General features: G+C 38.4%; 1 long non-coding RNA gene across 1 annotated transcript in view; it reads left to right on the forward strand.

Annotated features, from left to right (window-relative positions):
- LOC130704735 (uncharacterized) overlaps positions 1–20981 on the forward strand; it is a 209692-nt gene that overhangs the window by 45167 nt on the left and 143544 nt on the right. The gene's annotated exons all lie outside the window — the stretch shown is intronic.

Consider the following 20981-nt stretch of genomic DNA (forward strand, 5'->3'; position numbering starts at 1 on the left):
AATGTATTAGTCTGCAGGTCACTGAAGAGTCCTGATGGAAATGACTTGCACCACTCAGAGACCCAGGGCTTTGAGCTGGAGGAAATGCAGGGGACTCGGGGAGGGTGGGAGTGTGTTCCACATGCGCAAAAAGACTGTGCATGGATACTTGGATGGCCAGAGGGTTGGACTCTGACGGAGACTAACAGCTTCCTCCTAGTATCCTTTCTGTGCTTCTTTTAAGGAAGAAAGCCCTCCCACCCAGCTAGGAATGGCACTTCCTTATCTCCCTTGCAGCAAATTACTGACCGATTGGCTGTGAGCAGAAGGGATATGGGTGATTCCCATGTCATCGCCTTCAAGGTCAATTCACATGTCCTAGACACCTTTCTTTGTCCTGATTCTGACTGCGTAGTGATGAGAACTGGGGCAACCTTGGAGCCCTAGTAGGGGATGGTAGAGTGGGCTCCACCAGGCCTGGATGGGTCACATCCAGCCTGCTGTGAGAGAGTAAGCAACTTCGATGGGGTTGTTGTGTTTGAGGCATTTTCTCTCATATTCCTAAGTCACCCCGGTGTGCTAGGGGTAGTAATAACAGAATGGCTTGCTGGGATGTTTCTACTAAGCACTGAGGAAGTATGATAACATGTTACCAGACCCCCAATGGAGAATCTCTCTCTAGAGATGGGGTTGTTTGTTGTTTGTTGTTTGTATTGAACAGTGTTAGAGAAACAGTGACATGGTTTGTTTTTCAAAATCTTATATATTTAGCTTGATTACCTTTTTTTCTGGTGAGATTGTCATTAGATGTATTTATATAACTGATTATATTCTAATAGGACTGGAAGATGTTCTGTACAATCCCAATACATATTTATATAATTAGTTCAACCTCCAGCATTCTTGGAGAACCTCACTGTAAGAGGATAAATTAATGAATTAGTATGAGATGGCCTTTAACAGACAACAACTACAACAAAATATGGAATGAGGTCTGCCAAACAATGGATGCTGTGTGAATTCTACAATAATAGTATCACTCACATAAGGCTATAGAAATTAATTTTACCCATCACTTTACACTGGGAATAAATTGAGAATGTATACCTAGTTAATGTTCTTTTTTAGAATAAATTTCAGTTTTATACCACTGAGGCTGAAAATAGAATCCAGTTCCCTCAGACGCCTATAGGATGACCCACTGCCACATTTCATATTAGGAGAGAGACACTCAAGACAGTTGTTAGAGTCTACTATTTTAACTTAGCCCAAATTGTGGTGATCTAATTTGTAGTGTGGTTTTAGTGAGGCAACGATCTGTGATAATTATTATTAACTGATTTGAGGGGTTTGGCATCAAAATATATGACACATGTAAGGAACCTTGTTTGTTTGTGGATGAAGCATGGTGGGGTAATACACGTTCTTATACCCACAAACATATTGATATTCCCAAGACCAGACTCTACTAGACAGACATCGTAGGTGTACTAACAAATGGATTAATCATATTTGTAAGAATGGACCCTAAAATGTACTATCAAGCTGGCACTCCAGGATGCTTTGGGATAGGCCAATAATGATATGTGCATGGGGAGGAGATACAACAAAATATCAAAATAAAAATATTTTTCTTGTTATTAAGAAAATTTTCCAGCCTGAATAACTGATTTCCAAGAGCTTGGATTTATAAGTATCATCAGTAGGGGAGCTCTGAATATTGGATATGAGGCCATGCGATTTAAAATTACCATGATCTGCTTTTTATATACAGAGATCACCGTGGCATCTGACCCGCCGCCCGCAGAGAACGCCCACTGAATTGCAGTCTGAGTAACTGCATTGGTTGCGTTAGTCTAACTAGCTCCCTTCTGTCTGCCTCTGATGATGAGGACACATCAGCTGCTGGGAGCTGAAGGGAAGCCCACTGGGTTTAGTGTTAGGTTTGGACTTTTAGTGTTGGGTTTATAAACTCAGGTTCTAACCCACTGAGTTAACATCTCAGTCCAGACACTAAGTAATTATGCATTTGAATCTGGCACATAGTGTTTTTATGTACAAAAATCTAGTATATCTGGGAAATCAAGCTTAATTGGAATATATCACTTTGTTTATAGCTCTGCTCTGACATCTTTCAAAGAAGTAATTTAAAGGCAGAAGAAGTAAACTTTTACTTTAAACACTTTTCTGTGGTGGGTAGCTTATTTATTTTAATGTCCAGAAATTTAGAAAGGTCATTTAAACAGGGAATAGGAGAGTCTCTTTCATTTTCTTTATTCTAGGTCATTGACATTCAAATGTTCTCAGTGCTCCTGTAAAAACAGAGAGTAGGAACTTCTCTTCCTTACTCCAGTTTTTCTTTCCACTTTCTAACTTTTGGTGAACTCTGGCTGGATCTGAGGTGTGCTGATGGGGTTTTGCGTACGGCTATTTCAAGGGCAGAGTCAGTTAAATGGTCTGCAATGGACAAAGCTTTTCTTATGTTACATTGCTAAATATAATACAGCTGCAAATAATGTTTTTACGTGAAGTTTCTATTATTGTTTATTTGTAGCAGATAGTGGTCTACATAAAACTTCTAGGCTTATAGCTCTACAGGCTAACATTATGAATAACTAAACTGTGACAGTTCAGGCTTTCTGCCAAAATGGGTCAGGATGAGCCAGAAAGAATGCTAGAGATGCTGAACTGAATGTTTTCCTTTCCCTTGACACCTTTGCTGTCAGGAGCTGCCTTGGCTTTGGTAGTGAGTTTATCCTATATCCATGTAACTATGGAAACTGATGTAGGAGTAAGGGAGTACAGTGATGGAGCAATGGGAGCCATGGGGCTATTTTGGCCACTGCTATACTTAAGTTAATATTTACAGGGTCAGGACTTCCCTGGTGGCACAGTGGTTGGGAATCCGCCTGCCAATGCAGGGGACAAGGGTTCGAGCCCTGGTCTGGGAAGATCCCACATGCCGCGAGCCACTAAGCCCATGCACCACAACTAGTGAGCCTGTCGCTCTAGAGCCCGCAAGCCACAGCTACTGAGCCCACGTGCCACAACTATTGAAGCCCACGCGCCTAGAGCCCGTGCTCCACAACAAGAGAAGCCACCACAATGAGAAGCCCCCATACCACAATGAAGAGTAGCCTCCACCTGCCACAACAGAGAGAGCCCACGTGCAGCAACGAAGACGAAATGCAGCCAAAAAGAAAAATACAGTGTCGTAGAATTTATAAATGCACAAGATCCCAGAGATTATTACATCTTTCACTTTTTTGGTTGGGTTAAGTTGAACTCGTGTCACACGCTGCTGGTGGTGCTTTACTAGTCCCAGTGGTTCAAAAAAGATAGGAGCAGCGCTGGATCACAATCTGGTCATGTGACCTTAGAACTTTAAGCCGTGTTCTCTCTCCTGGTGTCTGGTTTATCATCTCTATGTGGCTAATGTCCACACTGCCAAAGGCCGCTTTACCATCTGCACTATCATTTTAATTTCCGTCTTTTCTTCCTTAGAAATGGGTTAAGAATGGAGAAGAGAAGAAAAAGGAAGCAGAGGGAGTCAGTGTCTTGCCATTACAGCTTTCCATCTCAGGAAGACACATCATTTCTCCTTCCTCTGCTCCCTTCCCATGTGGGTAAAACCTCCCCACACTGCAGCACTGTGGACACTGGCTTATGCTCCTCTACCCTACAGAACTGGCCTGGAGTAGGTCACCAGTGACTCCTTGACCAGATCCAATGGATGCTTGCCCACGCCTTCACTGACTTGACTTTTCTGGACGTTAACATAGTTTGAAACTTCCTCCTTGAAACTGTGCCTCCTCTGGCTTCTGTAGTAAGACTGACTTCCTCCTTATCTTTCTACTACCTAAATATTTGTGTTCCTGCCCCACATGCATCCCTCCCAAGACTGTACCGTTAATTGGGAGGCAAGATAATGTAGTGCCAAAAAGCTTGAATTCTGGAACCAGATTGCCTAGGCTTAAACCCTGGCTATTTCATTTGGATCAGTTACTTAATTTCTTGGTGCCTCAATTTTGCCATGGAAAAATGGGGATATTGCTAGTAGCATCTCATAGTGTTGTTGTGAAAATTAGATGATTAAATATATATAATGTGCCAAGAACAGTACCTAGCAAATGGCAAGTGTTTTGTAAATCTTTATTATGAGAAAAAAGAGAGAGATGGAAAGAGACAGAGAGACAGAGGGAGAGAGAGAGAATTCTTTGATTAAGGATATTTGAATGTCTCTGCTGGAATTCCTGAACAAGGTCTCAAAAATCCATGCTCAAGAGATACAGGAAACATACACATTTCCTTTTCCTTTCAAATTTCAAAGTTTTGATATTGGGTCTCGCTACTTTTTAACAACTTCCTCATTTGAACATTTCTGATAAAATAAACCCTGGTCGCTGTGTCGATTACAGATCACAGATCTGCATCTCGTTTTCCCTCACTGAATGTCAAGCCAGCCTTCTCTGCTCCCCCCATATTTGGAACTTTCAACTTACTATACTAAATCTAACCTTAAATTAAAGTGAGGGGATAAAAATTATTAACATGAAGTCTACACCTTTCTCTCACCCCTATAGCAATGCGGACAACAGGGGAGATATTTGTCACAATTATCACAAGAAAAACATTGGGAGCAGCAGACAAAGGATGCTTCCCAGAGGTCTGGATCCAGGAGGATGTTGGTGGTGGTGCTGACGGTGGCAGGGTGGGAGATTGTACTCCCAGATGCTTGGACTTCAAATTTATGCTGGGAGAGAGGGGTGACATACTTATGGGCTATTTCCAGCTGAAGTCATTGATTCCCAGATGAACAAGAAATATTCTCCAGAGTGTTTAAAGCATGGGCAGCTGTGGTTTGTGAAGGACGTGATGGGGGAGAAGGGGTGGTTAGAGAGGAGGGATTTTAACAGAGTTTTGCTTTGGTCTACATATACCCCTCATAGTGTTCAAGAAATGCAAGTAAAGAGCTTGAGATATTTGTGAAATGACATTTGGCTGTTGCTCTGTATTTCCTCGTTGCCCTGCTGAGACCACACCGTGTGATTCCTGGCCTCATAAGAGTTGAATAAGCCAGTATCTTCTCAAAGCGTGAAACAATCTTTTCGTTCATCGTGAACCATACTCCTCTGTTTGTATCTCAAGGTCTCCTTTCTGCTTTACAATTTAGTTATCATGGATACTTCCACCCTTGCATTCCTATACACTAATGATAAAAAATCTGAAAGAGAAATTAAGGAAACACTCCTGTTTACCATTGCAACAAAAAGAATAAAATACCTAGGAATAAACCTACCTAAGGAGACCAAAGACCTGTATGCAGAAAACTATAAGACACTGATGAAAGAAATTAAAGACGATACAAACAGGTGGAGTGATATACCATGTTCTTGGATTGGAAGAATCAACATTGTGAAAATGACTATACTACCCAAAGCAATCTACACATTCAGTGCAATCCCTATCAAACTACCAATGCATTTTTCACAGAACTAGAACAAAAAATTTTACAATTTGTATGGAAACACAAAAGACCCCGAATAGCCAAAGCAATCTTGAGAAAGAAAAATGGAGCTGGAGGAATCAGGCTCCCGGACTTCAGACTATACTACAAAGCTACAGTAAGGAAGACAGTATGGTAGTGGCACAAAAACAGAAATATAGATCAATGGAACAGGATAGAAAGCCCAGAGATAAACCCACGCACATATGGTCACCTTATTTTTGATAAAGGAGGCAAGAATATACAATGGAGAAAAGACAGCCTCTTCAATAAGTGGTTCTGGGAAAACTGAACAGCTACATGTAAAAGAATGAAATTAGAACACTCCCTAACACCATACACAAAAATAAACTCAAAATGGATTAAAGACCTAAATGTAAGACCAGACACTATAAAACTCTTAGAGGGAAACATAGACAGAACACTCTATGAGATAAATCACAGCAAGATCCTTTTTGACCCAGCTCCTAGAGAAATGGAAATAAAAACAAAAATAAACAAATGGGACCTAATGAAACTTAAAAGCTTTTGCACAACAAAGGAAACTATAAACAAGATGAAAAGACAACCCTCAGAATGGGAGAAAATACTTGCAAATGAAGCAACTGACAAAGGATTAATCTCCAAAATTTACAAGCAGCTCATGCAGCTCAATATCAAAAAAACAAACAACCCAATCCAAAAATAGGCAGAAGACCTAAATAGATATTTCTCCAAAAAAGATATATAGATTGCCAACAAACACATGAAAGAATGCTCAACATCATTAATCATTAGAGAAATGCAACTCAAAGCTACAATGAGATATCACCTCCCACCGGTCAGAATGGCCATCATCAAAAAATCTACAAACCATAAATGCTGGAGAGAGTGTGGAGAAAAGGGAACCCTCTTGCACTGTTGGTGGGAATGTAAATTGATACAGCCACTATGGAGAACAGTATGGAGCTTCCTTAAAAAACTAAATATAGAACTAACATATGACCCATCAATCCCACTACTGGGTATATACCCTGAGAAAACCATAATTCAAAAAGAGTCATGTACCACAATGTTCATTGCAGCTCTATTTACAATAGCCGGGACATGGAAGCAACCTAAGTGTCCATCGACAGATGAATGGATAAAGAAGATGTGGCACATATATACAATGGAATATTACTCAGCCATAAAAAGAAACAAAATTGAGTTATTTGTAGTGAGGTGGATGGACCTAGAGTCTGTCATACAGAGTGAAGTAAGTCAGAAAGAGAAAGACAAGTACTGTATGTTAACACATATATATGGAATCTAAAAGAAAAAAGAGAAAAAAAATGGTTCTGAAGAACCTAGGGGCGGGACAGGAATAAAGACGCAGATGTAGAGAATGGACTTGAGGACATGGGGAGGGGGAATGGTAAGCTGGGATGAAGTGAGAGAGTGGCATGGACATATATACACTACCAAATGTAAAATAGGTAGCTAGTGGGAAGCAGCCGCATAGCACAGGGAAATCAGCTCAGTTCTTTGTGACCACCTAGAGGGGTAGGATAGGGAGGGTGGGAGGGAGAGGCAAGAGGGAGGAGATATGGGGACATATGTATATGTATAACTGATTCACTTTTTTATAAAGCAGAAGCTAACACACCATTGTAAAGCAGTTATACTCCAATAAAGATGTTAAAAAAAAAAAGAGCACTTGTTCTTAAGTAGAGGGTTGGGTTGGAGGCAGGTTTAGGGAGACTTGTTGGGAGTCATTTGTAATAATCCAGGGCAGAAGGAGTGAAGGACTAAAACTGGCCTGAACTATTCCTATCGGGATAAAGAAGAAGCTGTGGGTACACGAGCCAGTGTGGAGAAAGAATTGACAAAATATACTGATTAGTTAGGGGCTGTGGGAAGAAGAGGGAAGAGATAAAGTTGGCTGTAAGAATTATAGAAAGGATGACTAGGAGGTATTGTACTATTCAGACCTTTGAGAGAAGACGTTTAGAAGATTCATGAAGAGTAGTAAATAGAAACCAGATTTCAGGGTTAAGAGCACATGGCTAAGACATTCAGGAAATGAGTATAGACAACTCTTTTTTTTTTTTGGGGAGAAAATATTTGACAGTCATTTATCAGAAAGGGACTTGTTTCCATTATATATATTTATAGATATATATATATATTTTTAATAAAGATATTTATTTATTTTTTGGGGGAGTGGGAATTTTATTTATTTGTTTTTAACATCTTTATTGGAGTATAATTGCTTTACAATGGTGTGTTAGTTTCTGCTTTATAACAAAGTGAATCAGCTATACATATACATATACCCCCATATCTCCTTTTACAAGCTTGATGTCAAAGAAAACATAACATGGAAGAGTAATGTAAAGGAGGAATGCAATGGGGATGAGTCTTTGTTTGCTTCTGGTTTATTTTTATTTCTTCCTTAGAGTTAAGGGAGACTTCCATCCCATGGGAAGGGAACAGATGAAGATGAAGGGGAATGAATAAGACAAGGAATATGGGAAGGAATGGGACCCCAGGTGGAAGAGTCCACCTTGGAAAAGAAGGGATTCTTACCCTCTGCGGAGGGTTCCCTCAGAAATATATTCATTGACACAACATTGTAAATCAACTATACTCCAGTAAAGAAAATTTAATTAAAAAAATATATTCACTGAGAAAGGGTGGGATTTGGAGAGAAATTTCCATGGAAGGAACTGAAGGAGATCAGGTCATTGGGTAAGGTAGAAGCCAAGCACGGGCCTGGAGATTTTTATAGAATGGAAATGATTCTGAAAAACTATGGGGAAAAGATGGGCTAAGATTGAGAATGAAAAAAGAAAAAAGAGATGTGCAAGAGCTTTAATGCTTATCTTATTTAATGAGAGGAGCACATATTCCAATTTTGAATCAGATGTAAAATTAGATCCATATACTATACAAATGCTTTACTTTTATGAACCTAATACTAGTTGTTGAAGACATCTTTCATTGGCAGCAGCAAAGGAAGATATAAATCTTCATTAAAGTAATGTGTTAACTAAGTTCTCCTTAAAATTCTTGCTGGGATGAGGGATGCAGAAAAAAGAGTGTCTTCTATGTCTGTCTCAGCAAGTGATCATAAAGGGCCCTTCCATTTGTCCAGTGCTTTTCAGTTTAGAAAATATATTCACTCATATAACATCACATGCTAAAAGGATAGGAAGGGATAACAAATCTTAAATATAAGTCACACTGGAAAAACATTTCCAAAGAAGGAGAAGAATCTCTTCATACTGAGACTAGAAGTGGACTGCCATTTCTAGGAAAGGAATGTAGGAAAGAGCATTAATATTCAAGATCAGCTCAGAGTTCTTCTAAGACCTTGATAAAGAAGCCTTCTCTGGGTTAGGCACATATTCTTGGAGTTTGATACTTTGCCAGTAAATATAATATTTCCTTCTCCTTAAATTTATGTAAGCTGCTCAGAAGCCTTTGGGCTTCTTGAAATTTCAATTAGGGTTTTCAGACAGTATAGGAATAATTATTTCTTAAGCAGCTTTGAGCTTTTCTCCAGGAATGGTGATGAATTTTTGTAGATTAGGCCAAACTTCTGTGTACACATTTTGAAACATCTGTTTAACATTTAGGGTAGGCGATTGGTCCTTAGGTCAAGGCAGAATCACTAATCCCTCATAAGGTTCTGAAGGATTGGCTTTGGCCTTGACACTATTGTAAACACCTGAGTTAACATCACTGTGGCGGGCTCTTTAGGGCCTTCTACCCTAGTTTATCATGCTACTCTTTCACATTTGAAACTTGGGAATGTGGCTTCTTAGATTTTTCTTATGTGGAAGTATTGTTTATAATAATCACTTTATGTTTTATATCCTTTACAGTTTTATACACTCCATTTGCTCCTCACAAATCCCTATGAACTGCAGGGCAGGGCAATGCTATTTTTTTTCAACAAGAAAATAAAGCTACAGTGAAGATGATTTGCCCAAAGTCTCAGTGCCAGTCAGTGTGGAAGCGAGGATTTGAACTTACATCCTCTGACATTTGCTTTTAACTCTTTAATCTGATACTTTGATGCCTATGTGTCACGGGACTTGATTCCAGAGATGAGTAATCTTATTTATATCAGATGGGACCATATACGATTTCCATTCTTCTATGTCTAAAATAGTTGGCTATTGGCAATATCACCTGTTTCTACCCCATATAGGTAGCCAAGTCCTGTGTGGAGATAGTGTAGCCTTTGGAGTCAGGCTAACCTAGGCTAGAAGCCCCGTTCTGCTCCATGTCAGCATTGTCACCTCTACAACATTATTTAACCTCGCTAAGCCTTTGCTTCTTCATCTTTAGAAACTCTTGACAGTGCTACCTACTTTAGAGGTCCTTATGAAGATCACATAGCACAGTGTTTGCAAAAACCCTGTCTCAGTACATGGTATATTCTAAATATGTCACCACAAATATTATTTTCAATACGGGTTAACAAATAGTACTAAAAGCAAACAAGGGTTCAGGAGGAAAACTAAAATGGGCATTTTAAGCATTTACAGTATGTTTAGCATTGTAGTTTGAGATAAGAAATAATTTGTCATTCTTTTAAAATACTGTGTGTGCTGTCTTTTAATTCATAGATTATTTGGGGCTGTGTGGGAGGAGAGGAGCATTATCGATCATTTTACTTTTCTTCCTTTTACATATATGTATTTTCTTATTTTCTATAATAAACAAATTGTGCTTTTATAATAGGTGTGAAGTTATAAAATAAAAATTGGTTTAAGCATTAAATGATAAAATATCAAGAATGTGAAAAAAGAGCAACGTCCTAAAAAAGTCAATAGCTTTTAAAGGTGAGAAACATGATTTCGTGTTTCTCCATTCTTTTTTTTATTATTATTAATTAATTAATTAATCTGTGGCTGCATTGGGTCTTCATTGCTGCGCGTGGGCTTTCTCTAGTTGCGGCGAGCAGGGGCTACTCTTCCTTGCGGTGCACGGGCTTCTCACTGCCGTGGCTTCTCTTGTTGCGGAGCACCAGCTCTAGGTGTGCGGGCTTCGGTAGTTGTGGCTCGCGGGCTTAGTTGCTCCGCAGCATGTGGGATCTCCCTGGACCAGGGCTCGAACCCGTGTCCCCTGCATTGGCAAGTGGATTCTTAACCACTGCGCCACCAGGGAAGTCCCCATCAATAGCTTTTAGATGAATAGAAGTGTTTGATGTTTAAAGCAAAATACATATACCTCTTCCTTCTACTCACTTGCACTCATTTGCTCATTTATACATTTACTCATTCATTCAACAAATTACATTTAACTGTTCACTATGTTTCATGATCTGGGAGGGGATGAAAAGATGGAATTCTTAATTCATTACTGGTTATTGATGATTTATCTTTTTATCAGGGTGTGGAAACACCAAGCAAGACTTCCCCATCTTAGGCAGCCTGATGTGTATACTCTCTATTCATACGTGAGCTCACTGAAATGGATCAGGGCATAGAAACTCAGCTTCAGAAAAATAGTAGATTATGCCTATCATACACTCAATGGCAACGAATAGACTAATTTATAGAGATAAGTAGTCTGCTTGCCTTCAAAAATCTTACAAAAGACGCTAAGAATACGTAATAACTGTCATTAAAATTAGCCCTATACTAAAAAAAAAGAGAACAGCCCTATCTAATAATCAAGAGAACTCACACAAGGAAGGATAAAATAGGGTTATAAGTTTTTATGAAAAGAATGTTTACCTTGGGATAAAGAAACCCATACCTGAAATTTAAGGAGCCCTTTAACTGATCAGCGGCTACTAACCTGCTATGAGTTGTGCACTGCACTTGGCACAGGGCCAAAGAATGTATTTCTCCTTCTTCCATCATGGAAGTCAAAGGAAAGGCAGTTCCTGGTCCAGTGTTTTAAGAGTTAGTTCAAGGGCATTGGCACTGATCAGTTTATTTTTAATATTGTGATCAGAAAAAAATGCATATTTTCAGATGGTCCCAGCAATGTAACAGGCATCTGAGTCTGAATCCTGTTTCTGTCCTAATTAGTTGTATGATCTTTGGCAGGTCACTCAGCAATTCTGAGCTTCAGTATTCTCATCTATTAATTAGACACCATGGTTCCTTAGACTTAGAATGGTTGTGAAGATTAAGTAAGGCAAGATAGGGAATGGGCCGAGGACAGTATCCAGGATGCAGAAGAGATGCAAAAGTGTTATGCCTTCCATTCAAACAATATTTGATGAATGGAATGTGTGGTTTTCCAAGACTTGCCATGATTTTAATTCTACTTTTAATTATTTCTTATAATCAAGATTTTTTCTTCTGTGGAAATATATAACGAAGTTCATATAAAAATCAAATGGGTAATTTAATTTCTTAAATTTATTTTTTTTTCATCTGGCATTTTAGAAAAATGTCTATTTTTTTTTAAAAATAGAGGTAGTGTTGCATGTTTGCGAACATTTCCACATGACACAGGGAGATATCATTACCAACTGATCCTTCAGTCAACAAATATGTATTGAGTACCTGCTCTGCTCCAGCCCATTTCTGGGACTGTGTACATAGCCGTGAAGAAGACGGACACGGTCCCTGCTCTTTTGACGCTCACAGTGTGGTAAACTACAAGGAGAGGATGCTGTGATAGGTAATAACAGGGAGTACAGCTCTATACTGGGTAGGGAGGGGAGTCCTCCCTGAGGAGGGGACATGTCAGTTAAGGCTGAAGGAAGAGAGAGAGCAGCTATGAGTGAATAGTGGAGAACAGTAAGCCAAATGCCCTAAGGTCAAAAGGTATGTACTTGAAAATGATAAAGGTCAGTGTGGTTAGAGCTCAGGAATTTTGGGAAGAGTGGCTTGAAACATCAAAGGGCTAGCCATGGACCCAGTCATGCAAGGCCTTGTAGATCACCGCAAGGGGTATGGATTTGACTTTTAGAGCATGGGGAAGCCATTGATGGAAAGTCAAAATTGTAAAAGATCTGGCCCCTGGGTTGTAATTTAGGTGAGATGGTCATGGACAAAGTTGGTGGGATGAAAGGTACAGAGAAGCAAATAGATTAGTCTTCTTTTTTGCAGATAGAAAGTTTAGGGTTGGTTTGGTTTTTTTTTTCTTTTTTCTTTTTCTTTGCATGGAATGGATGTGTGAGATAAAGAAGATAGATGAAGCTAGGATGACTTGCAAGATTCTGGTTTGAATAATTAGATAGTTAGTGGTACTATTTACTAAAATGGGGAAAAAGATGGAGAAGACGTAGGATAATTTTGTTTTACTTTGGTGGTGGAAAGATGAAGAATTCTGTTTTGAACGTCTTAAGTTTGAGATGCTTGTAAGGCATTCAAGTAGCGACATTAAGCAGACAACTAGATCAGACCATATCATTCATTTCTTGAAACCCTCCACTGGCTTCCCATCTCAGTTAGAATAAAATCTAAATTTCTTATAATGGCCGGTGAGGTCTTGTTTTGGCTTCTGCTTACTGCTCTGGTCCCATCTTCCTCCTTTCTTCTCCTCACTCACTGCTTCAGGCACGCTTGTCTTCTTACTCTTTGTGGAAACTCCCCAGGTCATTCCTGCCTCAGGGCCTTTGCACTCACCCTACTTTCTGCCTGAAAATCTCTTCCCACAGATCTTCACCTGTCTCCTACCCTTACTCCATTCAGCTCTGTGATCAAATTTCAACTCAGAGCTTCTTCTCTGGCCCCTCTACCTAGAATGGTTCCCACCTTGAACTTTAACACTCTCTCCCTGGATCCTGATTAATTTTTCTCCCTAGCAGTTATTGCTTCTAACACATAAATATTTCACTTGTTTATTGTCTTTATGGCCTGTTTCCTCACTAGAAGATAAGCTTCGTGGAAGCAGGGACTTTGTTCAGCTCGCCACCATATCCCCAGACCCAGGTTAATACCTTGTACATCACGGGCACTCAGTAACTCAATAAATATTGACTGGATGAAGGGCTCTTCAAATCAGAGGGCAAAGGAGTGGTTGAGTCTAGAATATACCTTTGGGAGCCATTAACATGTAGATGGTGTGTAAAACTCTGTGAGTGACTGAGATGATCTGGGGGAGAGGATGAGGTATGCAGAGAAGACGGCCCAGACTTAGTGCTAAGTCTTTTAGAGGTTGGATCAAGGAGGCTGAAAGAGGATGAAAGCAAATGGAGACTGAAGGGTGATATCGGAGGAGACTGGAAGATCTTCAAGGAAACCAGAGGAGCTTAGAGACATGATTCCCAAAAGTGAGTGCTATTAGAAAGCAGAAGCACCTAGAGACTCATACAGAGTGAAGTAAGTCAGAAGGAGAAAAACAAATATTGTATATTAACGCATATATATGGAATCTAGAAAAATGATACAGATGAACTGGTTTGCAGAGACACAGATGTAGAGAGCAAACATATGGACACCAAGGGGGGAAATTGGGTTAGGGGGTGGTGGTGGTAGGATGAACTGGGAGATTGGGATTGACATATATACACTAATATGTATAAAATAGATAATTAATAAGAACCTGCTGTATAAAAAAATAAATAAATAAAATTCAAAAATAAAATAAAATAAAACACATAAAAAAAAAGAAAGCAGGAGCAATCTCTTGTTTTATCTTTTCTCCCACAAAGTAATTTTTCAGCTATCACATGATGGCTCAAAGTTAATTTCTTGACATAACTTAAAACTTAGCCATACTAAGACTATTCATTATAAGCTGAAAGTACTAAGTAATTAATCTGCTATTGTGTAGCATAATTACAATCCTTTCATCAAACTTTTTTGCCTATTACTGTTTATTGAAATTTATACTTAGAATAAATGTTATACTTAGAAATATTTTCATTCTTAAATTGCTTCATAAGGTTATTTTTGTTCCCAACTGCCTGTCCTTTCATCTTTGTATGGATATCACAATATAGTTGTAATCAGAGCTGGGTAGAGTGGGGTGGGTGGATGAGTGAAATGAAGGAAGCATCAGGATAGGTGGGCTATTAAAGGAATTATAGTTGACCCTCTGTATCCGTGGTTATGCATCCATGGATTCAACCAACCATGGACTGAAAATATTAAAAAAAAATTTTGGAAATCTCCAAAAAGTAAAACTTGAATAGCTAGCCATGTGCTAGCTACTATTTACATTGTATTTACAACTATTACATAGCATTTACATTGTATTTGGTATTATAGTAAACTAGAGATGATTTAAAGTATACAGGAGGATGCCTGTAGGGATATGCAAATAATGCGCCATTTTATATGAGGGACTTGGACGTTGGTATCCTTGGGGGTCCTGGAACCAATACCCCACTGAAGCTGAGGGCCGAGGGCTGCCTGTAGAATTATCCTTCCTCACTTATATACCAGTGTCCTTAAAGTTTCAAATACACTACAAAGAGATCATAAAAGTTGCTTGAAAAATTGTGGGATGGATATTAATATTTCATCTGTGCAACTAATATAGATTTAATAAATCAACTTATCAGGCTGTGTGCTACTTAAACAAAGCTAAGTTTGATTTGATTTTCTATAACATTATCAGAAAATTAATTCTACTTCATTGTTGATGTTGCCAAATAATTTCCTTGGTTTTGAACTACTTCAGGGAGGTCTTAAATAAATGGAGCCAAACATGCATTTTCATAGTTGATTTTATCTATCCTCTAATATCCTGACTTATTTTTTTTATTTAGAAATGTACTGGAAGCCACAGTCACCTTGACCACTGGTAAAATCCATGTTATTTTCTTCTCTCAGAGGAAATTTTTCTTTCAATTTAGGTACCGTGTAGTGTTTCAGCACTGTTCTCTTGGGCCATGAAGAAAATACTGCACTCTCTAGTATTATGGCAAATCATATACAATTACAGAAGGCAGCCTTTGCTTGAAGTTATTTCTTACTGGCCCAGGCAGTGTTTATCATTGCATATGGAATATTTTAATTTTAGATAAAATGCTAAAACCATTTTTTATTAGCTTTAAAATATCAGCAAAATGATTTCTCTTATAATTATTGTTTCTGATACAAGTAGGACAAAGTGTTCTGAATTTGTACCTTCGTGTTAATTTCAGTTTGAAAATGTAAGAAGTGAAGGTTTAAAAATCTGTCTTGTCATCATTTATGGAAACTAATCTCTCTCTCTCTCTCTGTCTTCCTCCCTACTTTGCTCTCTCCTCTTTCTTCTTCTCTTCTGTTTCACAAAGATTTAAAGCGGCATGCAAAGATGTAAAGAATAAGTTAAAATAAATATAAGAGCAGTAAGAAATAGGAGGCAATGGAAAATATAAAGGATAGGAAAGTAGAAGGGAATTAGGAATGAGGTTAAGTGCCCAAATTCTCGCCACAAAATCACATGTACTTGTTAGAGGCAGGCTGTGAGTGGAAACTAAGACTTCTAACTGGCAATATGAGGAAGGAAAAATACGCCAGTCACCTAGAATATTCACCGTTATTCCTACAGTGAGACCAGAAAGACTTTTTTCTAGACTTGGCCCTCATAGAGGAAACACTATGTAGCATAACAAACAAAGTCTTTACCAACATTCTTGATGTTTAATGGTAGGGATCATTTTCATGTGGGCTTATGGTATTAAGCCAAAGTGCAACTCAGTAAAAACAATTCAGGTTCATAGGGATGGGAGAGTGGAAGGGGTACTTACCATATAATGTGGTCAAAGTGAAATACTCCCTAATGATCTACTGTAATTTGGATTATATAATATTTAGATGAATGGTAAGTTTCATATCCTTGAGGACACTGATTTTTAAGCTACAGGTTGCATCTGTTAGAGGATAATAAAATTAATTCAGTGAGCGGCAACCAACATTTAAATAGGGGGGAAAAATGTAGAAGAGTACAAAATAGAAAAATCAGTGTGTCTTGAGAAATGTTTCATGATTTCTTTCAAATGGTTGTACTGGGTCATGATGCAAAATGAATTTCTTACTGTGAGTCTAGTTCAAAGGTTTGAAAAACCCTATATTGAGGCAATTCTCATAAACTGTCTTCCTTGCCTAATTCTGTGGAGGGTACTGCTTGGCAGTAACTGTAAGATGATGTCCCTGGGCAACACCTTGAGAAAGGCAATTCTGAGTTCAGTCATCAGCGGTGGGATGGAGTGTGGGTGCAGCGGTGGGAGAGTAGGGGAGTAGCTCTGGCATACATTTGGAAAAGAGAAATCACTGATAAGCCCTCCACCCTGCGGCATGACAGTAAACCAAGACAGCTCACACCAGGGGAGCAAGAGGAAGGTCTGCAAAACGAAATTCACAGCTCAGTGTGCAGCCTCATCTATAACCTATTAAACACTGAGAGTCACCCATCCACAATAATAATTTAGGTCCTTTTTACAGGTGATAAGTAGACTGCAGGTCTCATAATAAGTAATAAGTTGACTGCATAATTGTGATAAAATCACATCATTTATGACAAGAGAATAACCTCTAGAAAGGTACCCTTTGTTTCCACAAGGTGAGTCTCCCCGATGCTAAAGATTATTTCAACTCTTTATAATTTGATTAATTTCATCAACTATTATTTAAAAATTCAACCTATGTCACTCTCACAAACTTCAAAAGTAATTTCCCGTGTGTTGAAGTGACACCATTAGAAATGTCTCAGAAAATATGACTTTATACATGATAATTCCTACATTCCATTTGCCCCATAATTAAACTCATGAGGAATCACATAAAGGGAGGTTATAACACTGCCTGTCTTATAAGTTATTCTAGTTTTTTAAAAAGATTTACTTGGAAATAAGTCGGATAGAGAAAGACAAATACTGTATGATATCACTTATGGGAATATCTTGGGAATCTAAAAAGTACAACAAACTAATGAATATAACAAAAAAGAAGCAGACCCACAGATATAGATAACAAACTAGTGGTTACCAGTGGGGAGAGGGAAGGGGGGAGGGGAAATACGTGGGTAGGGGATTAAGAGGTACAAACTATTAGGTATAAAATAAGCTACAAGGATATATTGTACAACATGGGGAATATAGCAAATATTTTATAATAACTATAAATGAAGTATAACCTTTAAAAATTGTGAATCACTATATTGTACACCTGTAATTTATATAATGCTATGTATCAACTATACTTCAATAAAAAATGAGCCTAAAAAATAAAAAAAAAAAAAAAATACTTGGGTATTGTGAATTGTCTTTTCTTTTTTTCTTTTTTAAAAACTTTTATTGGAGTATAGTTGATTTACAATGTTGTGTTAGTTTCAGGTGTACAGCAAAGTGATTCAGTTATACATACATATATATCTGTTCTCTTTCAGATTCTTTTCCCATTTAGGTTATTACAGAATACTGAGTATAGTTCCCTGTGCTATATAGTAGGTCCTTGTTGGTTATCGATTTTATATATAGTAGTATGTGTATGTTAACCCCAAGCTCCTGATTTATCCCTCCCCCACCTTTCCCCTTTGGTAACCATAAGTTTGTTTTCAAAGTCTGTGAGTCTGTTTCTGTGAATTGTTTTTTCACTGGCCTTGTCTTATCCACCATCTGTAGGCTTCCTGAGGTCAGTGACAATGTTATGTAAATAAAGTCAGTTTACTAATATGTAATTTCTACACAGTGAAATTCATCCTTTTCGTGTGTACAGTTCTAATGAATTTTGACAAATATATACAGTGTTGTGTAAGCACCATGGAAATCAAGGTATAGAACTTTTCCATCCCCACAGAAAGGTTCCTTATGTCCCTTTCTAATCATTCCTCTTTGACCCTCTGCCCTTGAAACCACTGGTCTGCTTTGGTCCATATTATAGTTTTACCTCTTTCAAAATGTCATTTAAATGGAACCATATAATATGTAGTGTTTCGAGTCTCATTCATTTTGTTACGTGTATTGGCAGTTCCTTCCTTCTTAATGCTGAGCTGTGTTCTATAAACGACTTATTTATCCATTCACCCATTGATGGACATTTATGTATTTTCCAGTTTTTAGTGATAATTGCTAAAGCTACTATAAACATTTATCTACAGATGTTTGTGTGGACCTATGGCTTTATTTCTCTTAGGCAAATGCCTAGTTGGGTTGCTGGCTCACATAGTGAATGTATATTTAACTTCATAAGAGCCAAGCTTTTCTTGGCTACAGTCATTCATCACTCATTGTTGGCCAAGGATCAGTGCTGATATGGAAAAAAATTGGGTACATGTGAATGAAAAACCACCAGCCAGCCATTAATCCCAATGAAATTATTACCAGAAAACGCAGGAAAATTGACTGAACTTGCCTTCTACCTCCTTAGTTACCCTTGATTACTCTGAATTTGTTGCAAATAAACACTGAAATGGCTCAAAGGGAGCAGAAAACAAGCTAAAAAAACAACTGAAAGTGTGCTAAATCCATAAATTAGAAAATGAGGGACTTCCCTGGTGGCGTAGTGGTTAAGAATCCACCTGCCAATGCAGGGGACAGGTTTTTTCTCTGGTCCAGGAAGATCCCACATGCTGTGGAGCCCGTGCGCCACAGCTACTAAGCCTGCACCCTACAGCCCGCGAGCCACAACTACGGAACCTGAGTGCCACAACTACTGAAGCCCGCGCACCTAGAGCCCACGCTTCACAACAAGAGAAGCCACCGCAATGAGAAGCCTGCGCACCACAATGAAGAATAGCCCACGCTCACTGCAACTAGAGAAAGCCCATGTGCAGCAATGAACACTCAATGCTGCCAAAAATAAATAAATTTATTTTAAAAAAATGAGTGTCTAGAGAAGTAGGGATTAGATATGCTTACAAATCATGCAGAGTGCTTGCTTTTATCATCTTCCTACTTTGAGCTAGAAAAATAATTGTATTTCTAAAGATGCTGGCTTCAGGTTAAAAGAGTTGAATTTACGTGCAAGTAACATAAAAGTGACTTAGATTATTTCTTTTGAAAATGCAATCTAAAAAATCAATTTTGTATTTATTGTGATAAGTTTTAGCCACTTCAACAGAGACACCTCAACAAATGCTGTCAGACTGAAATGCTCCCTGATCATCAAGTGCTCCAATGTATTGCCATAAATAAGAAACCAGCCACAATACGAAATTGACATTTTAATCAAAGTCTCTCTGTCTGAATTTCCAATGTGTCTTTCCTTATGGTTTTGTATCTGTAGGATCTCAATTAATTATTTTGACTGAGGCTCAAAACACCATCCATTCAGTGAAGAGCCATTTTATGTCTTTAGTATTTATTTATTTATTTATTTAACATCTTTATTGGAGTATAGTTGCTTTACAATGTTGTGTTAGTTTCTGCTGTATAACAAAGTGAATCAGCTATATGTATACATATATCCCCATATCCCCTCCCTCTTGCATATCTCTCCCACCCTCCCTGTCCCACCCCTCTAGGTGGTCACAAAGCATGGAGCTGATCTCCTGTGCTATGCAGCTGCTTCCCACTAGCTATCTATTTTACATATGGTAGTGTGTATATGTCAGTGCTACTCTCTCACTTCGTCCCACTTACCCTTCCCCCTCCCTGTGTCCTCAAGTCCATTCTCTACGGCTGCATCTTTAGTCCTGTCCTGCCCCTAAGTTCTTCAGAACCATTTTTTTTAAGATTCCATATATATGTGTTAGCATACGGTATTTGTTTTTCTCTTTCTGACTCACTTCACTCTGTATGACAGACCCTACGTCAATCCACCTCACTACAGATAACACAATTTCGTTTCTTTTTATAGCTGAGTAATATTCCATTGTATATATGTGCCACATCTTCTTTACCCATTCATCTATCGATGGACACTTCGGTTGCTTCCATGTCCTAGCTATTGTAAATAATGCTGCAGTGAACATTGTGGTACATGACTCCTTTTGAATTATGGTTTTCTCAGGGTATATGCCCAGTAGTGGGATTGCTGTGTCATATGGTAGTTCTATTTTTAGTTTTTTAGGGAACCTCCATATGTTCTCCATAGTGGCTGTATCAATTTACATTCCCACCAACAGTGCAAGAGGGTTCCCTTTTCTCCACACCCTCTCCAGCATTTATGGTTTGTAGATTTTTTGATGATGGCCATTCTGACTGGTGTGAGATGATACCTCATTGTAACTTTGATTTGCATTTCTCTAATGATTAGTGATGTTGAGCATCCTTTCATGTGTTTGTTGGCAATCTGTACATCTTCTTTGGAAAAATGTCTATTTAGGTCTTCTGCCCATTTTTGGATTGGGTTGTTTGTTTTTTTGAAATTGAGCTGCATGTGCTGCTTGTATATTTAGGAGATTAATCCTTTGTCAGTTGCTTCGTTTGCAAGTATTGTCTCCCATTCTGAGGGTTGTCTTTTCGTCGTGTTTATGGTTTCCTTTGCTGTGCAAAAACTTTTAAGTTTCATTAGGTCCCATTTGTTTATTTTTGTTTTTATTTCCATTTCTCTAGGAGGTGGGTCAAAAAGGATCTTGCTGTGACTTATCTCATAGAGTGTTCTGCCTATGTTTCCCTCTAAGAGTTTTAAAGTGTCTGGCCTTACATTTAGGTCTTTAATCCATTTTGAGTTTATTTTTAGGT

This window comes from Balaenoptera acutorostrata, chromosome 14 (genome assembly GCF_949987535.1).
Source record: "Balaenoptera acutorostrata chromosome 14, mBalAcu1.1, whole genome shotgun sequence".
Lineage (NCBI taxonomy): Eukaryota > Metazoa > Chordata > Mammalia > Artiodactyla > Balaenopteridae > Balaenoptera > Balaenoptera acutorostrata.